Genomic DNA, 22,388 nt, shown 5'->3' with positions numbered 1-22,388 from the left:
GAACCTGGTCCAGGGTAATTCTTCAGTAGGCGAGTACGCCATCCAATTTCGTACTCTCGCTTCCGAATTATCTTGGAATAACGAGGCTCTCTGCGCGACCTTTAAAAAAGGCCTATCCAGTAACATCAAGGATGTGCTGGCCACACGAGAGATTCCTGCCAACCTGCAAGAACTTATCCATTTGGCCACCCGCATTGACATGCGTTTTTCTGAGAGACACCAGGAGCTCCGCCAAGAAAAAGACCTAGATCTCTGGGCACCTCTCCCACAGTATCCTTTGCAGTCTACGCCTGTGCCTCCCGCCGAGGAGGCCATGCAAGTGGATCGGTCTCGCCTGACCCAGGAAGAGAGGAATCGCCGCAGGGAAGAAAATCTTTGTCTGTACTGTGCCAGTACCGAACATTTCTTGGTGGATTGCCCTATTCGTCCTCCACGTCTAGGAAACGCACGCACGCACTCAGCTCACGTGGGTGTGGCGTCTCTTGGTACGAGGTCTGCTTCTCCACGTCTCACGGTGCCCGTGCGGATTTCTCCTTCTGCCAACTCCTCCCTCTCAGCCGTGGCCTGCTTGGACTCTGGTGCTTCTGGGAATTTTATTCTGGAGTCTTTGGTGAATAAGTTCTGCATCCCGGTGACCCGTCTCGTCAAGCCGCTCTACATTTCCGCGGTCAACGGAGTTAGATTGGATTGCACCGTGCGTTACCGCACAAAACCCCTCTTAATGTGCATTGGACCCCATCACGAAAAGATAGAATTTTTCGTCCTTCCCAACTGCACCTCTGAGGTCCTCCTCGGTCTGCCATGGCTCCAGCTTCATTCTCCCACCCTTGACTGGACCACCGGGGAGATCAAGAACTGGGACTCTGCTTGCCACAAGAAATGCCTCTCCCCCCTCCCAGTCCCGTCAGGCAAGCCTCAGTGCCTCCTCCTACACCTGGTCCCCCCAAGGCTTATCAGGACTGTGCCTTGCCTCCTCATGGCCCCCGTCCTGGTGACACCCGGCCCCGTGCCAAGCTTCACCCTCTGCCCTCCCTCCCCATTCCCACTCCTGCTGTACTGCCTGCCTTTGAGGAAACCCTACAATCACTCCCGGTGTCCTCGTCCCATGTGAAGCAGTTGCCGGACAAAGAAAGAAGGAGACCTAAGGGGGGGGGGGGTACTGTTACGCCGAGCGCTCCGGGTCCCTGCTCCTCACCGGAGCGCTCACGGCTTCTCTCTCCCTGCAGCGCCCCGGTCAGACTCGCTGCACTGACATTGCCGGAAGGGATGCGATTCGCATAGCGGGACGCGCCCGCTCGCGAATCGCATCCCAAGTCACTTACCCGTCCCGGTCCCCGGCTGTCATGTGCTGGCGCGCGCGGCTCCGCTCTCTAGGGCGCGCGCGCGCGCCAGCTCTCTGAGTCTTAAAGGGCCAGTGCACCAATGATTGGTGCCTGGCCCAATTAGCTTAATTAGCTTCCACCTGCTCCCTGGCTATATCACCTCACTTCCCCTGCACTCCCTTGCCGGATCTTGTTGCCTTGTGCCAGTGAAAGCGTTTAGTGTTGTCCAAAGCCTGTGTTACCAGATCTCCTGCTTTCCATATTGACTACGAACCTTGCCGCCTGCCCCGACCTTCTGCTACGTCTGACCTTGCCTCTGCCTAGTCCTTCTGTTCCACGCCTTCTCAGCAGTCAGCGAGGTTGAGCCGTTGCTAGTGGATATGACATGGTTGCTACTGCCGCAGCAAGACCATTCCGCTTTGCGGCGGGCTCTGGTGAACACCAGTAGCCTCTTAGAACCGGTCCACCGGCACGGTCCACGACAATCCCTCGCTGACACAGTGGATCCACAACCAGCTAGCCGAATCGTGACAGCAGCAGCATCGGGAGTCCTGAAAGTGACCCGGTGACATGGTGGGGCGGTGGGTGGCAATACCAGTACCCGGTGACAAAGGTGGGTAAAAAGCACGATGTGCCATCCACACCACCAAGTATTGATGTGATGCAAAGACCTCTAAAAGGTGGAAGGGAGCAACGTAAGGTCCATTGTAACTGGTGGGAGTAAACACTTTCCCTGTAAGGTCCTACTCTCGTATTATTAATTCCCTTCTTGGCAAGTGTTACGCGACCTGAAGAGGGCTGCCCCAAACAGGAACCTCTCCCTATTTCCACCTACAAACGCTGCCATTTCCCAGGGTTTTTAGGTGGAAATATGGATTGGTTCCTGTGTGGGGCCGCCCTTTTAACCCCTTAACGACGCAGGACGTATATTTACGTCCTGCGCCGGCTCCCGTGACATTGCGTCGGTCCTGGCACTCTTCAACGGCCGGGACCCGTGGCTAATGCCACACATCGCCGATCGCGGCAATGTGCGGTATTAACCCTTTAGAAGCGGCGGTCAAAGCTGACCGCCGCTTCTAAAGTGAAAGTGAAACTATCTCGGCTAGTCAGTCGGGCTGTTCGGGACCGCCGTGGCATCCCGAACAGCTTACAGGACACCGGGAGGGCCCTTACCTGCCTCCTCGGTGTCCGATCAACGAGTGACTGCTCCGTGCCTGAGATCCAGGCAGGAGCAGTCAAGTGCCGATAACACTGATCACAGGCGTGTTAATACATGCCAGTGATGAGCATAGGAGATCAGTGTGTGCAGTGTTATAGGTCCCTATGGGACCTATAACACTGCAAAAAAAAAGTTAAAAAAAAGTGTTAATAAAGGTAATTTAACCCCTTCCCTAATAAAAGTTTGAATCACCCCCCCTTTTCCCATAAAAAAAAATAAAACAGTGTAAATAAAAAAATAATAAACATATGTGGTATCGCCCCGTGTGTAAATGTCCGAACTATAAAAATATATCATTAATTAAACCGCCCGGTCAATGGCGTACGCGCAAAAAAATTCCAAAGTCCAAAAAAGCATATTTTTGCTCACTTTTTATACCATTAAAAATGAATAAAAACTGATCAATAAGTCCGATCAAAACAAAAATCATACCGATAAAAACTTCAGATCACGGCGCAAAAAATTATTCCTAATACCGTCCTGTACGTGGAAAAATAAAAAAGTTATAGGGGTCAGAAGATGACATTTTTAAACGTATAAATTTTCCTGCATATAGTTATGATTTTTTCCAGAAGTATGGCAAAATCAAACCTATATAAGTAGGGTATCATTTTAACTGTATGATAAGGTGTCATTTTTACCGAAATATGCACTGAGTAGAAACAGAAGCCCACAAAAGTTACAAAATGGCGTTTTTTCTTTGATTTTGTCGCACAATGATTTTTTTTCCGTTTCGCCGTGAATTTTTGGATAAAATGACTAATGTTACTGCAAAGTAGAATTGGTGACGCAAAAAATAAGCCATAATATGGATTTTTAGGTGGAAAATTGAAAGGGTTATGATTTTTAAAAGTTAAGGAGGAAAAAGCAAAAGTGCAAAAACTGAAAAACCCCGAGTCCTTAAGGGGTCAAAGACGAGTAATACTTTCCTCGAAAAGGTGGAAGGGAACATTGTATTGTCCATTGTAGCAGGTGGGGGTAAAAACTTCCCCTGTAAGGCCCTACTCTCGCCTTATTAATTCCCTTCTTGGCAAGTGTTACTCACCCTAAAATGGGCGGCCCCACACAGGAAACTCTCTCTATGGGAAATGGCAGTGTTTGTAGGGGGAAATAGAGAAACGTTCCTGTGTGGGGCCGCCCCTTTTAGGGCAAGTAACACTTGCAAAGAAGGGAATTAAGATCGCGAGAGTAGGGCCTTACAGGGGAAATCCCCCCCCACCACCACCACCACCGGTTGCAATGGACCATACTTTGTTCCCTTCCACCTTTTAGAGGTCTTTGCATCACATCAATATTTGGTGGTGTAGGTGGCACATTGTGTTTTTTTGCACACCTTTGCTTTTGTTTGATTTCCCAAAAAATTGGGTACATATATTTTATCCTAAGAGAAGTTAAGTTTTAGATAATGCATAGCCTCAATACTTACTTGTGGTCTGATGGCGAGAAATGTCTGTAACTGGGGAGCAGCACCTTAAACATGTTTTGCACTATCCATATTTGTGAAGTGTTGGTGTGTCACCATGGTCAATCTACTCTGATGCATCAGGCATTGGTGGGTGGAAATCCTGGCTGATCCATGCCTGATTCATCTTCACAAAGGTCAGTCTCTCCACATTTTTCAAGGACAGACGAGTTCTCCTTGGATTACTAAGGCCCCCGTCTGGACTAAACACCCGCTCTGATGGCCGGGCAGGACAGCTTTTCCAGGGCAAACTCTGCTAGTTGCGGCCACAAATCAAGTTTGGCTTCCCAGAAGTCCAGCGGATCTTCAAGGTGTGTTGACATGGTCATGTCAAGGTATGCCATCACCTGCTGGTTCAGGTCCTGCTCCAGGTCTACCAGCTGCTGATGAATTGCTTCACTATGCGGGGGAAGAAAGCTATTCATCAGCGATTGTAGACTCAGGCTGCTGCTGATGGAGCTGGTACTGCTCTTGCCACCTTAACCCTCCCAAGCAGCCATTGCAGTGGAAGGTGAGTGCAGAGGGCCCCCCGAGTCAGACCTGCGAGAGGATGGACGATGGTGCAGATAGGCATCGGCCAACTAACTACGTAGGATGTCTCTGTAGTAGGTCAGTTTGTCCTCCCTATCAGTGGGTGTAAAAAAGGCCCCCATTTTGTGCCGGTAGCGAGGGTCCAATAAGGTGGAGAGCCAGAAGTCATTCCGTTGCCGAATGCTGACAATTCTGCGGTCACTACACAAGCAAGTGAGCATGCATCGTGCCATTTGGGCAAAGGAATCGGAGGGACTCCCTGCCTCCATCTCTACTGCCTACTGCCACAGTGTGTCTGTGTCCTGTGTCTCACCTTCATCATAACTCTCTAGCTGCTCCTGCTCCTCCTCTCCTGTCAGATAACTAGAAAATCCACCCATCTCGTGAAACCTAAACTGTGCTCCACTGTGCCCCTCCCCCTCCTCCTCCAGTTGAGCCCCCACAGGGCTCATGTGGCCGTGAGATGTAGGCACCACGTTTCCAGTGCCCTGACCAGCCATCGTTTCCAACACGTGTTGTAGTAGATGAAACAGTGGAATGACGTTGTTCATCCCATAATCCTGGAAACTGACTAATAATGTGGCTTCCTCAAAGGGCCTGAGCAAATGGCAGGTGTCATGTATGAGCTGCCAGTGGTTGACATTGAAGTTACACAGGAGAGTCCCCCTATCCGCTTGGATCATCAAGAAATCGATGATCTCTTTGCTCTGTTCCTATAGTCGGTCCCACATATGGAGGGTGAAATTCCAACGTGTGGATACGTCGCAAATCATGCTATGTTGGGGGATGCTGTTCTGACTCTGCAGCTCAAGGAGGGTGTGCTTTGCGGTGACGAGTGGGTGAAGTGCATGCAAAGTTTCCTTCCCATTGTTAGGATGTCTTGCAGATGGGAGGAACACTTCAAGAACTGCTTGACAGCCAGATTGAACACATGTGCCATGCAGGGCGCATGTCTCAGGCTTCCTTGTTGCAGCGCAGAAAAGATGTTCTTCCCTTTGTCGGTCACCATGGTTCCCATTTCCAGTTATCATGGAGTAAGCCATGATTCGATTTCTTGATGAATGACTTTTAGCAGTTCCTCCCCTGTGTGACTCCATTCATCAAGGCAAACCATGTGAAGAACAGCGTGACACCGCCATGCCCTACAAACATGGTATGCACTGAGACTTGTCCATGCAGTGGAGGCTGAGGACACGGTAGAGGATGAGGAGGCGGAGTTGCACACTGTCACAGGACCAACGGCCTGAGAGCGTGAAGGCAGAAGTGGCGTGACCTGTCCAAGTTGCTGTTGTTGTGGCTGTGCAGGAACCACATTCACCCAGTGGGCTGTAAAGGACATGTATAGTCCCTGACCGTAGTTACAGCTCCACACGTCGGCGCTGCCGTGTACTTTGGTGCACACCGGCAGGCTCAAGGACTGGCCCACCTTCTGTTCCACAAAATTGTGCAGGGCTGGAACTGCCTTCTTCGCAAAGAAATGATGACTTGGCACTCTCCACCTTGACTCGGCACAAGCCATCAGTTCTCTGAAAGGTGCAGAGTCCACCACTTGGAAAGGGAGGGAATGCAGCACCAGCAACTTGGACAGGAGCACATTCCGGTTCTGCACCGTTGGATGAGTAGTCGCATACTGTTGTCTCTTGGACATGGCTTTGCAGATGGATTGCTGGTGGAATGACTCGAAGTAGGAGGAGAAGGAGCATCTGAAGCTACATAAGATTGGTATGACACACAGCTCACTTTGGCTGAGGTGGTGGAGCCTTGGTTGGCTGAAACAGGGAGCAGTGTGCCACTGGGTGATGCAGCAGGCTGGACCACCACATCGGAGCCACGGTTCTACCAGGCTGCTTTATGGTGATGCTGCATATGATGACGCAGGGCCGTGGTGCCAACATTGGGACCCTGGCCACACTTCACCTTCTGCCGACACTTCTTGCATGTGGCCAGGTTAACCGCCTCCGGATGCTTGATGAAAAACTGCCACACCGCCGAGTAGCTGATTTTCCCACCAACAGTCCACATGATTGACTGCTACTGCCGCCGACTCCAGGGACACCTTTTTCACTACCTTTCGGGAAGGTAGGCTGCCGTGAGGCAGGTGGTCTACCCAAGGCACGTTTGGCTCCAGACTTTCCACTTCTGCCAACCATGCTACCACCTTTCTGGCTCAGCTGCTGCCCCACGGGCAACCTGCAACCCTCTTCTCCTGATGATGATAAAGCCCCTTCTGCACCCGGCTCCCAAGTGTGATCGGCTTCATCATCATCATCGAGTTGTGTCTGTACATCCCTGATGTTCTCCTCAGGTTCCTCAACAATGTCTGCTTCAGGAGCCTGAATGCTCGCAACACCACCTCCCACACCACTCTCCTCATTTCTACTTGCCCACCTAGCATAGGAAGCAGCGCATGTCTCCTCCACTTCTTGGATTTACCAGTAGCTGCTGACTGTCCTCTAGATCGTCCTCACTAAATAGTGGAGCTGAACACACTGTAACGCCGAGCGCTCCGGGTCCCTCACCTCCCCCAGAGCGCCCGCGGTGTTCGGCTCCTGTTCGCAGTGCCCCAGTCAGATTCACTGACCGGGAGCGCTGCTCTGATTCCTCCGGCTGGGATGCGATCCGCGCGGCGGGACGTGCCTGCCCGCGGGTCGCATCCCATTCTGCTCACTAGGGCGGTCTCTCAGATTTAAAGGGCCTGTGCACCATTAATTGGTGTCTGGCCCAATCAGTTCCTAAATCACTCCTACACTTAAAAACCCACTTCCCCTTCCTGTCCTCGCCGGATCTTGTTGCCTTGTGCCAGTGAAAGCATTTCTTGTGAGCCTATTGCCTGTGTATCCAGACCCTTTGCTGTTGCCCCTGACTACAAACCGTTGCCACCTGCCCCGACCTTCTGCTACGTCTGACCTTGCCTTTGCCTTGTCCTTGTGTCCCGCGCCTGTCTCAGCTGCCAGAGAGGTTGAGTCGCTACCTGGTGGAACGACCTGGGGGTTACCTGCTGCAGCAAGTCCATCCTGCTTTGCGGCGGGTTCTGGTGAAAATCAGTAATCCCTTAGATTCCGTTCACCTGGTACGGCCCTCGCCATCGCCTCTCTGACACAGAGGATCCACTACCCGTGTCCTCCCCGCACCCTGATAGTAGATCCGGCCATGGATCCCGCTGAGGTATCGCTGACCTCACCACCGTGGTCGCCCAGCAATCTCAGCAGATCACCCGACAAGGACAACAGCTGACTCAGTTGACTGCCATGCTACAGCAGCTTCTGCCTAAACAGCAGCAACCATCTCCTCCGCCAGCTCCAGCTTCTCCTCCGCAGCGAGTTGCCGCTTCTATACTCCGCCTGTCCCTACCTGATAAGTTTGATGGGGACTCTAAGCTGTGCCGTGGGTTCCTGTTCCAGTGTTCCCTACACCTGGAGATGATGTCGGACCAGTTTCCCACAGAACGGTCTAAGGTGGCGTTCGTGGTCAGCCTGCTGTCTGGAAAGGCCTTGTCCTGGGCCACACCGCTTTGGGACCGCAACGATCCTGCCACTGCTACCATTGAGTCCTTCTTCTCCGAAGTACTCAGTGTCTTTGAGGAGCCAGCCTGGGCTTCCTCAGCCGAGACGGCTCTATTGAATCTCGTCCAAGGGAGCTCTTCAGTGGGCGAATACGCCATACAGTTTCACACCCTCGCCTCTGAGCTAGCCTGGAACAATGAGGCCCTCTGCGCGACCTTCAAGAAAGGTTTATCCAGCCACATCAAAGATGTTCTGGCCGCACGAGAGATTCCTGCTACCCTGTCTGAACTCATCCATTTGGCCACCTGCATTGACATGCGTTTCTCAGAAAGATGCCAGGAGCTTCGCCAGGAAAAAGATCTTGTTCGCACCAGGTGGTTTCCTCGCTTGTCACCTCTCTTCCAGTGTCCTTTGCAACCTGTTCCTGTCAAGAAGGCTATGCAAGTGGATCGGTCTCGCCTGACCCAACAAGAAAGGACTCACCGCAGGAATGAAAATTTATGCCTGTAATGTGCTAGTACCGAACATTTCCTGAAGGACTGTCCTATTTGTCCTCCGCGTCAGGGAAACACACGCACCTAGTTAACATGGGAGAGGCGTTACTAGGTGTGAATTCATCCTCTCCACGACTGACTATACCTGTGCGGATTTCTCTACCCGCAAATACTTCCTTCTCCGCTGTGGCCTTTCTGGACTCAGGTTCAGCAGGAAATTTCATTGAAGCCTCACTCATCAACAGATTCAATATTCCTGTTACCCGTCTCGTCAAACCTTTCTTCATTTCATCAGTGAATGGAGAAAAACTGGACTGCACTGTGCGTTACTGCACAAAACCTCCGCTCATGAGCGTTGGAGTTCTCCATCATGAAACAATTACATTTTTTGTATTGCCCAACTGTACCTCTGAAATTCTTCTTGGCTTGCCCTGGCTCCAGCGTCACGCACCTACCCTCGACTGGGCCACTGGGGACATTAAAAGCTGGGGATCTTCCTGCCACATGCGATGTCTCAAGTCTGTTCCTACCAGCCAAGTCTCCATCGCTACACCATTGCCAGGCCTTCCTAAGGCCTATGAGGACTATTCTGACATTTTTTGTAAAAAGCAAGCAGAGGTCTTACCACCACACAGACCCTACGACTGCCCTATTGACTTGCTTCCTGGTACCACACCGCCCTGTGGCAAGATTTACCCACTCTCCGCTCCAGAAACCCAAGCCATGACTGAATACATTCAGGAAAACCTAAAAAGAGGTTTTATCCGGAAATCTTCTTTTCCAGCCGGAGCTGGATTCTTCTTTGTTGCCAAAAAAGACAGATCTCTACATCCTTGCATAGACTACCGTGGTCTTAATAAAATCACAGTAAAAAAACACTATCCTCTGCCACTTATCTCTGAACTGTTTGACTGACTGCGCGGAGCAAAAATTTTTACCAAACTTGATCTAAGGGGCGCATATAACCTCATTCGAATTCGTGAGGGTGACGAGTGGAAAACCGCATTTAACACTAGAGATGGACACTTTGAATATCTCGTCATGCCGTTTGGACTTTGCAATGCCCCTGCAGTCTTTCAAGATTTTGTTAATGAAATTTTTCGGGACTTGCTGTATACCTGCGTTGTAGTCTACTTAGATGACATTCTAGTTTTTTCCTCCAACCTAGAGGAACATCGTCTCCATGTCCGTCAAGTGCTCCAGCGTCTTCGTCAAAATCATCTGTACGCCAAATTTGAAAAATGTCTTTTTGAACGCAGCAGCCTTCCTTTCCTTGGATACTTAGTCTGTGGTCAAGGTCTTCAAATGGACCCTGACAAACTCTCTGCGGTGTTGGATTAGCCACGCCCCTCTGGACTCCGTGCTGTCCAACGCTTTCTTGTATTCGCTAACTATTATCGTCAGTTCATTCCCCACTTCTCCACCATCGTTGCTCCTATTGTGGCACTGACTACGAAAAACGTGAATCCAAGATCTTGGACTCCCCAAGCGGATGAAGCTTTTAACTGACTCAAGGCCGTCTTTGCCTCAGTGCCGGTCCTGTCCAGGCCTGATCCTATGAAGCCTTTTTTCCTTGAGGTTGACGCCTCCTCGGTCGGAGCTGGAGCCATTCTTCTTCAAAAAACCGCTTCTGGAAAAAACATCACTTGCTTTTTTTCTCCAAAACCTTCTCTCTTGCAGAAAAAAACTATTCTATTGGAGACCGTGAACTTTTGGCCATTAAGTTGGTGCTTGAGGAGTGGAGACATCTCTTGGAAGGATCCATTCGTCACATCACCATCTACACGGACCATAAAAATGTATCTTACCTCCAGTCTGCCCAGCGGTTAAATCCTCGCAAGGCTAGATGGTCGTTGTTTTTTGCCCGCTTCAATTTTGAAATACACTTCCATTCTGCTGACAAGAATGTCAGGACTGATGCTCTATCACGTTCCACCGATGCCTCCAAGTCTGAAGCTCCTCTACAGCACATTATACCTCCTGAGTGCCTGATCTCCTCTGCCCCAGCTTCTCTGGTGCAAATTCCTCCTGGAAAGACTTTTTTCCCTCCACGTCTTCGCCTCAAGATCGTCAAATGGGGTCACTCCTCTCATTTGGCTGGCCACGCTGGAATCCAAAAATCCATTCAGTTGATTTCTAGACTATATTGGTGGTCTTCCCTGGAGAAGGATGTGACTGATTTCGTTCAGGCTTGTACAGTTTGTGCCCGTGATAAAACTACTCGCCAGAAGCCTGCAGGTCTTCTCCTTCCTCTGCCAGTGCCCTAACAGCCATGGTCCCATATTGCTATGGACTTCATCAATGACCTTCCATCTTCTCACGGCAACACAGTCATTTGGGTGGTCGTTGATCGTTTTTCTAAAATGGTTCATTTTGTCCCTCTGCCAGGTCTTCCTTCTGCGCCACAGTTGGCAAAACTATTTTTTCTTCAAATTTTTCATCTCCACGGGCTTCCCACGCACATCGTCTCTGACAGAGGTGTTCAATTTGTTTCAAAATTCTGGAGGGCACTCTGCAGTCAATTAAAAATCGAATTAAATTTCTTGTCTGCTTACCACCCACAATCCAACGGTCAGGTGGAAAGAGTGAACCAGATACTTGGTGACTACCTGCAACATTTTGTTTCATACCGTCAAGATGATTGGGTCGACCTTCTGCCTTGGGCCGAATTTTCCTACAATTTTAAAAACTCTGAATCCACTTCTAAGTCTCCATTTTTTGTGGTGTACGGTCGTCACCCTCTTCCCCCCCCTCCCCATGCCCACTTCTTCTGGAGTTCCTGACGGGGATGAGCTGACTCAAAATTTTTCCTCTATCTGGCGTGACACTTGAAAGTCTCTTCAATTGGCATCTTCCCATATGAAGAGACACGCCGACAAGAAGAGAAGGGTTCCTCCTGTATTTTCCCCCGGTGACAAGGTAAGGCTTTCTGCTAAGTACATACGATTCCGGGTACCCAGTTACAAGTTGGGCCCTCGATTTTTAGGCCCATTCAAAGTCAATAAACAAATTAACCCTGTCTCTTATCAACTTCATCTTCCTCTCTCTCTCCGTATCCCTAATTCTTTCCATGTTTCTTTGCTCAAGCCTGTTGTTTTTAACCATTATTCTCCCAAGGTCACTGTTCCTGCTCCTGTCTCTGGCTCCTCCGATGTATTCTCTGTGAAGGAGATCCTCGCCTCTAAAGTTGTCTGAGGTAAAATATTTTTTTCTAATTGAGTGGGAGAATTGTGGTCCTGAAGAGAGGTCCTGGGAGCCTGAGGCCAATATTTTGGACATGGAGCATATTCACAAATTCCTTGGTTCCAAAAAGAGGGGGGGGCCTAAGAGGGGGGGTACTGTAAGGCCGAGCGCTCCGGATCCCTCTCCTCCCCCGGAGCGCTCATGGTGTTCGACTCCTGTTCGCAGCGCCCCGGTCAGACTCGCTGACCGGAAGCGCTGCTCTGATTCCTCCGGTGGGGATGCGATCCACGCGGCGGGACGTGCCTGCCCGCGGGTCGCATCCCGTTCTGCTCACCTGCCCCGTCCTCCATCTGCTCAGTCCCGGCGTGCGCGGTCCCGCTCTCTAGGGCGCGCGCGCTCGCTGGGTCTCTCAGTTTTAAAGGGCCAGTGCACCATTAATTGGTGTTTGGCCCAATCAGTTCCTAAATCACTCTTACACTTAAAAACCCACTTCCCCTTCCTGTCCTCACCAGATCTTATTGCCTTGTGCCAGTGAAAGCATTTCTTGTGACCTTTTGCTGTTGCCCCTGACTACAAACCGTTGCCACCTGCCCTGACCTTCTGCTACGTCTGACCTTGCCTTTGCCTTGTCCTTGTGTCCCGTGCCTATCTCAGCTGCCAGAGAGGTTGAGTCGCTACCGGGTGGAACGACCTGGGGGTTACCTGCCGCAGCAAGTCCATCCCGCTTTGCGGCGGGCTCTGGTGAAAACCAGTAATGTCTTAGATTCCGTTCCCCTGGTACGGCCCACGCCATCGCCTCTCTGACACAGAGGATCCACTACCCATGTCCTTCCCGCACCCTGATACCCACAGCATAAGATATTTCTGTAGGGGAGGGAACACCATAGGACAGAGGCAATGGGAGGACAGGGACTGCTCCCAGGCAATGCCAACTGAGGGTTCTGTCTTAGGAACCCACCGATTTTTGACTGGGGGTGTCAGATGTCACTTGTGATGACATGGATGACCGTGTTAACCAATTGATGACGGCAGATAGGTTGGTGGTCGAGACACGACCACTAGTTGATACCGGGAGCTCAGGCCTCTCGCTGCGACAACTGCTGCCACTCACCCCTAGTCTGCTGCGACCTCTGCCTGATAAATTTAGGCCACTCCTCTGTGCATGTCCTGGCACTTCTCTGCCTGGTATACTTAGTGCGTATATGAGAGGCGTACAATACGCTACAGTAGGCTTAAAAAAGTATTTGTGTACAACACCAGCCGGTGAGTACTTTTGCCTGGCCTTTCATAGTATCTAGGCCCTTGAGAGTTTAACAGGTACAAAATAGTACACCACTTTTTGTAGATGTACATATGTGGTATGCATTTATGAGGGGAGAAAAATGCGCTACAGTACGCTTAAAAAAGTATTTGTGTACAACACCAGCCGGTGAGTACTTTTGCCTGGCCTTTCTCAGTATCTAGGCCCTTGACAGATTAACAGGTACAAAATTGTACTCTACTTAGATGTAGGTATGGGGTATGCACTTATGAGGGCAGAAAAATGCGCTACAGTACCCTTAAATAAGTATTTGTGCACAACACCACCAGTACACAACAGTGCTGCAGCACACAGTCCCTGTGTACTAAATCCAAAATTGCACTCTCTCAAAGACTATTGTTACGCCGAGCGCTCCGGGTCCCTGCTCCTCCCCGGAGCGCTCGCGGCGTTCTCCTCTCTGCAGCGCCCCGGTCAGACCCGCTGACCGGGAGCGCTGCACTGTCACTGCTGGCGGAGATGCGATCCGCGTAGCGGGACGCGCCCGCTCGCGGGCCGCATCCCAATCCACTCACCTGTCCCGTTCCCTGGCTGTCACGTCCTGGCGCGTGGCCCTGCTCTCTAGGGCGCGCGCGCCGGCTCTCTAAGATTTAAAGGGCCAGTGCACCACTAATTGGTGCCTGGCCCAATCAGTGTAATTAGCTTCCATCTGCTCCAGGCCCATTTAAACCCACTTCCCTTTGCTGTCCTTGCCGGATCTTGTTGCCTCAGTGCCTAGTGAAAGCGTTTTTGTGTATGCCCTTACCAGTGTTACCAGATCTTCTGCCATTGCCCTTGACTATGAACCTTGCCGCCTGCCCTGACCTTCTGCTACGTCTGACCTCGCCTCTGTCTAGTCCTCCTGTCCCACGCCACTCTCAGCAGTCAGTGAGGTTGAGCTGTTACCGGTGGACACGACCTGGTTGCTATCCAGCCTGCCGAATCCTGACAGTAGATCCGGCCATGGATCCCGCTGAGGTGCCACTGCCAAGTCTCGCTGACCTCGCCACCGTGGTCGCCCAATAAGGACAACAGCTATCACAGTTGTTCGCCATGCTACAGCAGCTTCTGCCTCCTCCGCCTGCTCCTGCTTCTCCTCCGCAGCAAGTTGCCACTTCCAGACTCCGCTTGTCCCTACCTGACAAGTTCGATGGGAACTCTAAATTGTGCCGTGGGTTCCTGTCCCAGTGTTCTTTGCACTTGGAGATGATGTCGGACCAATTCCCCACTGAACGGTCTAAGGTGGCTTTCGTGGTCAGTCTCCTGTCTGGAAAGGCCTTGGCATGGGCCACACCGCTCTGGGACCGCAACGATCCTGCCACTGCTACAATCCAGTCCTTCTTCGCTGAAGTTCGTAGTGTCTTTGAGGAGCCAGCCCGGGCCTCCTCAGCCGAGACTGCTTTGCTGAACCTCGTCCAAGGGAGTTCTTCCGTAGGCGAAGACGCCATCCAGTTTCGTACCCTCGCCTCTGAGCTATCCTGGAACAATGAGGCCCTCTGCGCAACCTTCAAGAAAGGCTTATCCAGTCACATCAAAGATGTGCTGGCCGCACGAAAAATTCCTGCTACCCTATCTGAACTTATCCAGTTGGCCACGCGCATTGATATGCGTTTTTCTGAAAGACGCCAGGAGCTCCGCCAGCAAAAGGACCTTGATCTCTGGGTACCTCTCTCCCAGAATCCTCTGCAATCTACTCCTGTGCCTCCCGCCGAGGAGGCTATGCAAGTGGATTGGTCTCGCCTGACCCAAGAAGAGAGGTCTCGTCGCAGAGATGAAAATTTGTGCCTGTACTGCGCTAGTACCGAACATTTCCTAGTGGACTGCCCTATTCGTCCTCCGCGTCTGGGAAACGCACGCACGCACCCTGTTCATGTGGGAGTGGCGTCTCTTGGCATAAATTCTGCCCCTCCACGTCTGACTGTACCTGTGCGGATTTCTCCTTCTGTTAACTCCTCCTTCTCTGCTGTGGCCTTCTTGGACTCCGGTTCTGCAGGAAACTTTATTTTGGCCTCTTTTGTTAATAGGTTCAATATCCCAGTAATCCGTCTCGTCAAGCCGCTGTACATTTCTTCTGTCAACGGAGAAAAATTGGACTGCACTGTGCGTTACCGCAGTGAACCCCTGCTTATGAGCATTGGAATGTATCACGAAAAAATTTAATTTTTTGTTCTGCCCAACTGCACCTCTCGGTCTGCCATGGCTCCAACGTCATTCTCCTACCCTTGACTGGACGACCGGGGAGATCAAAAATTGGGGTCCTTCTTGTCACAAACGATGCCTCACATCTGCTCCCACTTGTCTAACTCCTGAGGTTCCACCCTTACCGGTCCCTCCCAAGGCTTACCAGGACTTTCTGATATTTTCAGCAAAAAGCAAGCAGAGATCTTACCTCCTCATAGCCTCCTTCCTGGTACCACTCTGCCCCGTGGCAAGCTTCACCCTCTGCCCCCTCCCCATTCCCACTTCTTCTGGAGTTCCTGCCATAGATGAAGTAACCCAGGACTTCTCCGTTATCTGGAAGGAGACTCAAGAGTCGCTCCCACTGGCCTCGTCTCGTATGAAGGGACAAGCAGATAAAAAGAGGGGGAGAGCTAAGGGGGGGGGGGGTACTCTTACGCCGAGTGCTCTGGGTCCCTGCTCCTCCCCAGAGCGCTCGCGGCGTTCTCCTCTCTGCAGCGCCCCGGTCAGACCCGCTGACCGGGAGCGCTGCACTGTCACTGCCGGCGGGGATGCGATCCGCGTAGCGCGCCGGCTTGGGGGTCGTATCTCAATTCACTCACCTGTCCTGTTCCCTGGCTGTCACGTCCTGGCGCGCACGGCTCCGCTCTCTAGGGTGCGCGCGCGCCGGCTCTCTAAGATTTAAAGGGCCAGTGCACCACTAATTGGTGCCTGGCCCAATCAGTGTAATTAGCTTCCATCTGCTCCAGGCCCATTTAAACCCACTTCCCCTCCTGTCCTTGCCGGATCTTGTTGCCTCAGTGCCTAGTGAAAGCGTTTTTGTGTATGCCCTTACCAGTGTTACCAGACCTTCTGCCGTTGCCCTTGACTACGAACCTTGCCGCCTGCCCTGACCTTCTGCTACGTCTGGCCTCTGTATAGTCCTCCTGTCCCACGCCACTCTCAGCAGTCAGTGAGGTTGAGCTGTTACCGGTGGACACGACCTGGTTGCTATCGCCGCAGCAAAACCATCCCGCTTTGCGGCGGGCTCTGGTGAAAACCAATAGCAACTTAGAACCGGTCCACCGGTACGGTCCACGCCAATCCCTCTCTGACACAGAGGATCCACCTCGAGCCTGCCGAATCCTTACAACTATTATGAATGGAATTGTTGTTGAACAAAGACACAGACTTGTGCTAAAAACGTATTCCTCCCTCCTCTGCTAAGGTTTCTCCAGCTGAGCCAGCTTGTTCAAACGTATGAGGCAACACACAGCTCTCTGCCCCTCTCTGTAATACAATGCTGTAGAAAATGACTGGGAGGTTAATCACTGCAGTAAAAAAAAATGTCTATGAAAAACACACTGCTCTTTGTCCACCAGAACGCTGACGTGCCTAAGAGGTGAAACGCTGCTGTAAAACGCTTTTTTGGGTAACACAGAGCGCTGTCCTATCTCTCAGCAGTGAAAGGTTGAAGTTACTGGCCGGAATATGGTTGCTGATTATATAGGGCTGTGACATCACAGGGGTGACTGGCTGCTGATAGGCTGCATCCTGCATGGGATTCAGGGTCATCCCGCCTACCCTTGTTCCCTTGTTCCTGCCTTCAGAGGATTCCTTGCCCCATGTCCTCACATGTGGATCCGCCATTTTAGATGCCCTGGAGCCTGGACTGCACTTAATGGAGTTTAATGAAGCGATTTGCGCAACAGAATCGCAGCGATATTCGCATTCGTTGCAAATCAAATTTTCCATGAAATTTGTAACGAATTCGGATTTATCATATTCGATTCACTCATCTCTAATTAAGACATACATTTGCATCCAATGTTCTTAAGGGGTTAAATGGGTTATCCATCATAAGATTATTTTAGTACTTACCTACTTGACAATAATGGACATGCTTTGAAGGATCCGTGCTTGTCTTGGCTATGTTGTGATTCCACTATAACGCTGCTGATTTCTTTTTGTGAAATGGCTCTTTCCTGTTAGTGCTCCCTCCGGCCAACTACAAGTCCCAGGATTCCTTGTTTGTAAGTGTGAGGTTACTTTATTCCCTTTCACACATTAGCCACCCCACTCATTGAAGCACAGGTGAGCTGCCTTCCATTCTCTGCTGTGAACAATAGACCAATGTTTTCTAATTTGGGTGCCTACAGCTGTTGCAAAACTACAATTCACTGTAGAATGATCTCATTCCCACCCGTGGTCACTCCACCCTTTGAAGCAGACAGGCTTCTATGAACACCTTACTAGTGATGTAATGTCTTGGGCCGCACTGAAACCTAGGAAAACCTGAGATTACACTTATTTTGTATGCTGTTAAAAATAAATATCGGGGCAAAGATCACATAAGAATTGCGCGACAACCATCAACCACAGGTACAGACACTATATTATAAACTACACTAACTTTACTGCCCCTGTAGCATAGTTAAATAAAATAAAAAAAAATCCTGGAATATCCCTTTAATATATTAAATTATAGGGTCTGTCTTGCCATTATACATACCATGATCTACACATTAAAGCATAGGCTCAGACATAACATTACCAGATTATTTTTCTTATAGTAAAAAGAAGACAAATTTTAAATGTCATTTGTGTTAACATTTTACCTAGACGTTTTTCCCATATTCAATGCTGCATAAATAGATATTGCTTTATGTTAAACTAGAAAACAATTACTATGAACTGGAAGTGGCAGGAAACTCCTAAGAAGCTTGTATTCAAGCTAAACACCTGGGAGCTGAAATTAGTTTTGACATGATCATTTATGCAGGAAAGTAATCAAATTGCACTGTTACATGGTGATACATGGGCCTAAGATTAGATATAATTAATCTTGTGTCTTTTATAGATGATCAAAAATAATTTCACTTAAGCAATGTGACAAATAAGTAGCACATTATCGATAATGAACACACAAGTGCCCTTATGGCAATTGTTCTCCATTAGACTTTATCTTGAAAGCATTCCAGTTCGGAACAGTTGAACAATAAATAAATAAATAAATAAATAAATATATATTAACTAATGAATTAATAATAAAAAAAATAGACATTTAGATATAATTCACCATCAATGTATGAAATGCATTATGTACATTACACTGACACAGACATGCTACATATATACTCAAGAAGATACATTCATTTAACATTTTTATTTTGTATGGTGGAAATACTGACCTAAGGCTCAGTATGTCATAATCTAGTCTCTGATTCAAACCATATGTTGACATAGGGGTTAGAATTATCATTGCCTTCCTGACATTTTATTGGCTGAAATTGGGCGCAGTTAGTTTTTGTTAACTGTGTCTATTTTAAAAAGGTGCAAAAATATTGTACAATTGTTAAAAAATGTATACCACCTCCGCCTTGCCTTAGAAAATGACACCCTACAGCAAGTTCTGAGGTGATTTTTCATTTGTGCAAAATGTATGAAAGTCTGTGCGCCGTTTTGATAATTTTGGTGCACAGAAGCCAAAAACACGGCAAACAAAAAAGGCTGTGAAGTGGCTGCACACACACATATTGATAAATCTCCCCCTTGGTGTACAAGGATCCACTGTGCTAGACCACTTCTTGTAATGGGAAGTGACTTATTAGTACACCTTGGGTTATGGTGTGTCAAACCTGCTCCTGTTGTATTAAATGTTGTAAGTAGAGATGAGCCAACTTACAATAAATTCGATTTGTCACAAACTTCTCGGCTCGGCAGTTGATGACTTATCCTGCATAAATTAGTTCAGCTTTCAGGTGCTCCGGTGGGCTGGAAAAGGTGGATACAGTCCTAGGAGACTCTTTCCTAGGACTGTATCCACCTTTTCCAGCCCACCGGAGCAACTGAAAGCTGAAGTCATCAACTGCTGAGCCGAGAAGTTCGTGACTAATCAAATTTACTGTAAGTTCGCTCATCTCTAGTTGTAAGGAATAGTCGCACATAGAACTTGATTTATCAAAACGTGTGGAAGAAAAACTGGAGAGATATTTTTCCATGACAACTAATCACAACTCAGCTTTCACTTACCGTATTTATTGGCGTATAACACGCACCCCCATTTTAACAGGGAATTTTAAGTCAAAAAAATAAAATGTAAAATAAATGACTTGCGCTAAATGCCACATCATCCCCCCAACTTTGTTTTCTTCTGCACCTCAGTTTGGTCCCGTCCCCTCCAGTGCCACATCATTCCTTCCCATTTATCAGTCCCTGTGCCATATTTACCCTCATCGCCACCCCCCATGTCTCATCCTTTCCCCCTGTCATAGACCACCACTAGCCATACAGACATTAAGCATTTAGTGCCTCCCCCACCATCATTTCCCCCTGTCTAATCATGTCCCCCATCATTCCCCCCTCATCATTTCCCCATCTCATCATCCCCCACCCTGTCTCATCATGCCCCCCATCATTCCCCCCCCCTCATCATTTCCCCCTGTCTCATCATCTCCCACCCTGTCTCATCATGTCCCCCATCATTTCCCCCTCATCATCCCCCCCACCCTGTCTCATCATCTGCCGCTAGTCAGAGTTCGCAGTGCGGCAACTGCAGGAAATGAAAAGTGACATCCCTGATGCCGCGTAGAGAAACCGGGAGAGGACGTCATTATCTGCTTCACTGACCACAGCCCGCAAGACCCCCCCCCCCCTGACCTGCCGAAGCGCAGCCAGGTAAGGAAAATTTTAAAAACTACAAAAAGCAGGGAAAAGGGGGAATGATGAGGGAGGGGGGAGGTGAGGTAAATTTAAAGTAAAACTGTCACTTGTTTTCTCCCGTACTATCCACAGGTACTGGTGGATAGTGCGGGAGACGCTGAATAAAAGGTAGGGCAGATCCGGACAAGGTAGGGTCCATTTTAATCAGCATCTCCTGCACTATCCACCAGTACCTGTGGATAGTGCGGGAGAAAACAAGTGACAGTTTTCCAGAGCGGGGAGGAGATGCCACTGGTCACTGATTTAAAGTGGCCGCGGCCATGCTGCTAATACTTAACAAGCAACCGCTGCTGTGTCTGCTTTAAATCAGTGACCAGAAGATTTATCGGCGTATAACACGCAGGCTTTTTGCCTTAAATTTAAGTTTTAAAAGTGTGTGTTATACGCCGATAAATACGGTAATTAGAGCTCAACAAGACATGAAAGCTGAGCTGTGATTGGTTGTTATGAGCAAAATCTCTCCAGTTTTTTCCCCAGACTGTCAGGATCCAGGTACTGTGAGGATACTGGTGGTGGATCCTCTGTGTCAGTGGGGTGATGACGTGGGCCGTACCAGGGGAACGGAGTCTAAGGGGTTACTGGTTTTCACCAGAGCCCGCCACAAAGCGGGATGGACTTGCTGCGGCAGGTAACCCCCAGGTCGTTCCACCCGATAGCGACTCAACCCCAACTGACGGCTGATATAGGCGCGGTACAAGGGATTAGGCAAGAGCAAGGTCGGACGTAGCAGAAGGTCAGGGCAGGCAGCAAGGATTGTAGTCAGGGGCAACGGCAGATGGTCTGGAACACTGGCTTGGGACATACAAGGAAACGCTTTCACTGGCACAAGGGCAACAAGATCCGGCGATGCTGGGAAGGGGAAGTGAGGCAATATAGGCTAGGGCACAGGTGAATGCACTAATTGGGCCAGGCACCAATCAGCGGCGCACTGGCCCTATAAATCACAGAGAGCCGGCACGCGTGCGCCCTAGGCGCCCTGAACAGACAGAGGACAGGTCGGGTAAGAAGACTGGGATGCGAACCGCGAGCGGGCGCGTCCCGCATCGCGGGTCGCATCCCCGCCAGAGAAACTAACGCAGCGCTCCCGGTCAGCGGGTCTGACCGGGGCGCTGCGACAAGGTAAATGCTGCGAGCACTCCGGGGAGGAGCGGGGACCCGTAGCGCTCGGCGTAACACAGACGTTTTGATAAATCAGGGCCGTAGTATTTATTTTGCAATAAGGCCCTTTGGATTTGCTTTTGCCTTTGTCCTTAATGTTACCTCTAGTAGTACTCCTGTAGCAGGACATGCTAGACAGGCTGCAGCTTTGATATTTTTGACTGAAATGTTGAAGCTGGAAACAAACTCCCTCTGAAGGTGAGAAAGCTGCAGGACAGGTGTTCCAGGGGCAGTAGATTTGAATTGGGCAGAGTGATGTACAGTCTTTTTACTGTGTATCACAGGATTGTTGTTACAGCGAGTGCTCCGGTCCCTGCCTCCGGATCGGAGCGCCTGCCATCTGCTTCTGTTGTCCCCGGTCCCCGGCGTCTCCCGGTCAGAAACACTGACCGGGAGCGCGGGTCCTATTGTCCCAGGGACGCGGCTCGCGTGGCGGCTGGCCACCGCTCACGCGCCGTGCCCTCCTCCTTCTTACCTGCGCTCTGGCGCGCTGCTGCTCTGTCCTCGGCATCCCGGCTCGCGCGGCCCCGCTCCCCAGGGCGCGCGCGCGCACCGTCTATGGTAAATTTAAAGGGCCAGCGCACCAATAATTGATGCGCTGGTTCCTGATTCTCCACTGTGTCCCTGCCTATTTAAGTGTTCATCCCCTTCCTGCCCTTGCCGGATCTTTGTGCCTAGTGCCATTTTGAAAGCGTTCCTTACTGTTGTATTTTGCCTTGCCCGTTGCCGAACCCGTTGCTATTGTCCTCTCGCCTGTGAACCCTTGTCGCCTGCCCTGACCTCTGCTACGTCCGACCACGCTCCTGCCTTCTCCTTTTGTACTACGCCTGTCTCAGCAGTCAGTGAGGTTGAGCCGCTACCGGAGGGCACGACCTGGTTGCTACCGCCGCAGCAAGACCATCCCGCTTTGCGGCGGGCTCTGGTGAAAACCAGTAGCAACTTAGAACCGGTCCTCCGGTACGGTCCACGCCAATCCCTCACTGACACAGAGGATCCACCACCAGCCTGCCGAATCCTGACAGTAAGATCCGGCCATGGATCCCACTGACTTTCCATTGCCTAGCCTGGCGGACCTCACCACCATTGTCGTCCAGCAAGGTCAACAGCTGGCTCAGCTAACCACTATGTTTCAGCAGCTCCTGCCATCTCAGCAACAGCCAGCACCTCCGTCTGCATCTGCCGCTTCATCTCCTCCTGCAGTCGCTTCCGGATCCAGAATCCGTTTGTCCTTGGCGGACAAATACGACGGAGACCCCAAGCAGTGCCGAGGGTTGCTGTCTCAGTGCTCCCTTCATCTTGAGCTACTCTCAGATCAGTTTCCAACTGAGCGAGCCAAGGTT

The sequence above is a fragment of the Hyla sarda genome, chromosome 6 (assembly GCF_029499605.1).
Source record: "Hyla sarda isolate aHylSar1 chromosome 6, aHylSar1.hap1, whole genome shotgun sequence".
NCBI lineage: Eukaryota > Metazoa > Chordata > Amphibia > Anura > Hylidae > Hyla > Hyla sarda.
This window is presented reverse-complemented; position numbering follows the sequence as displayed.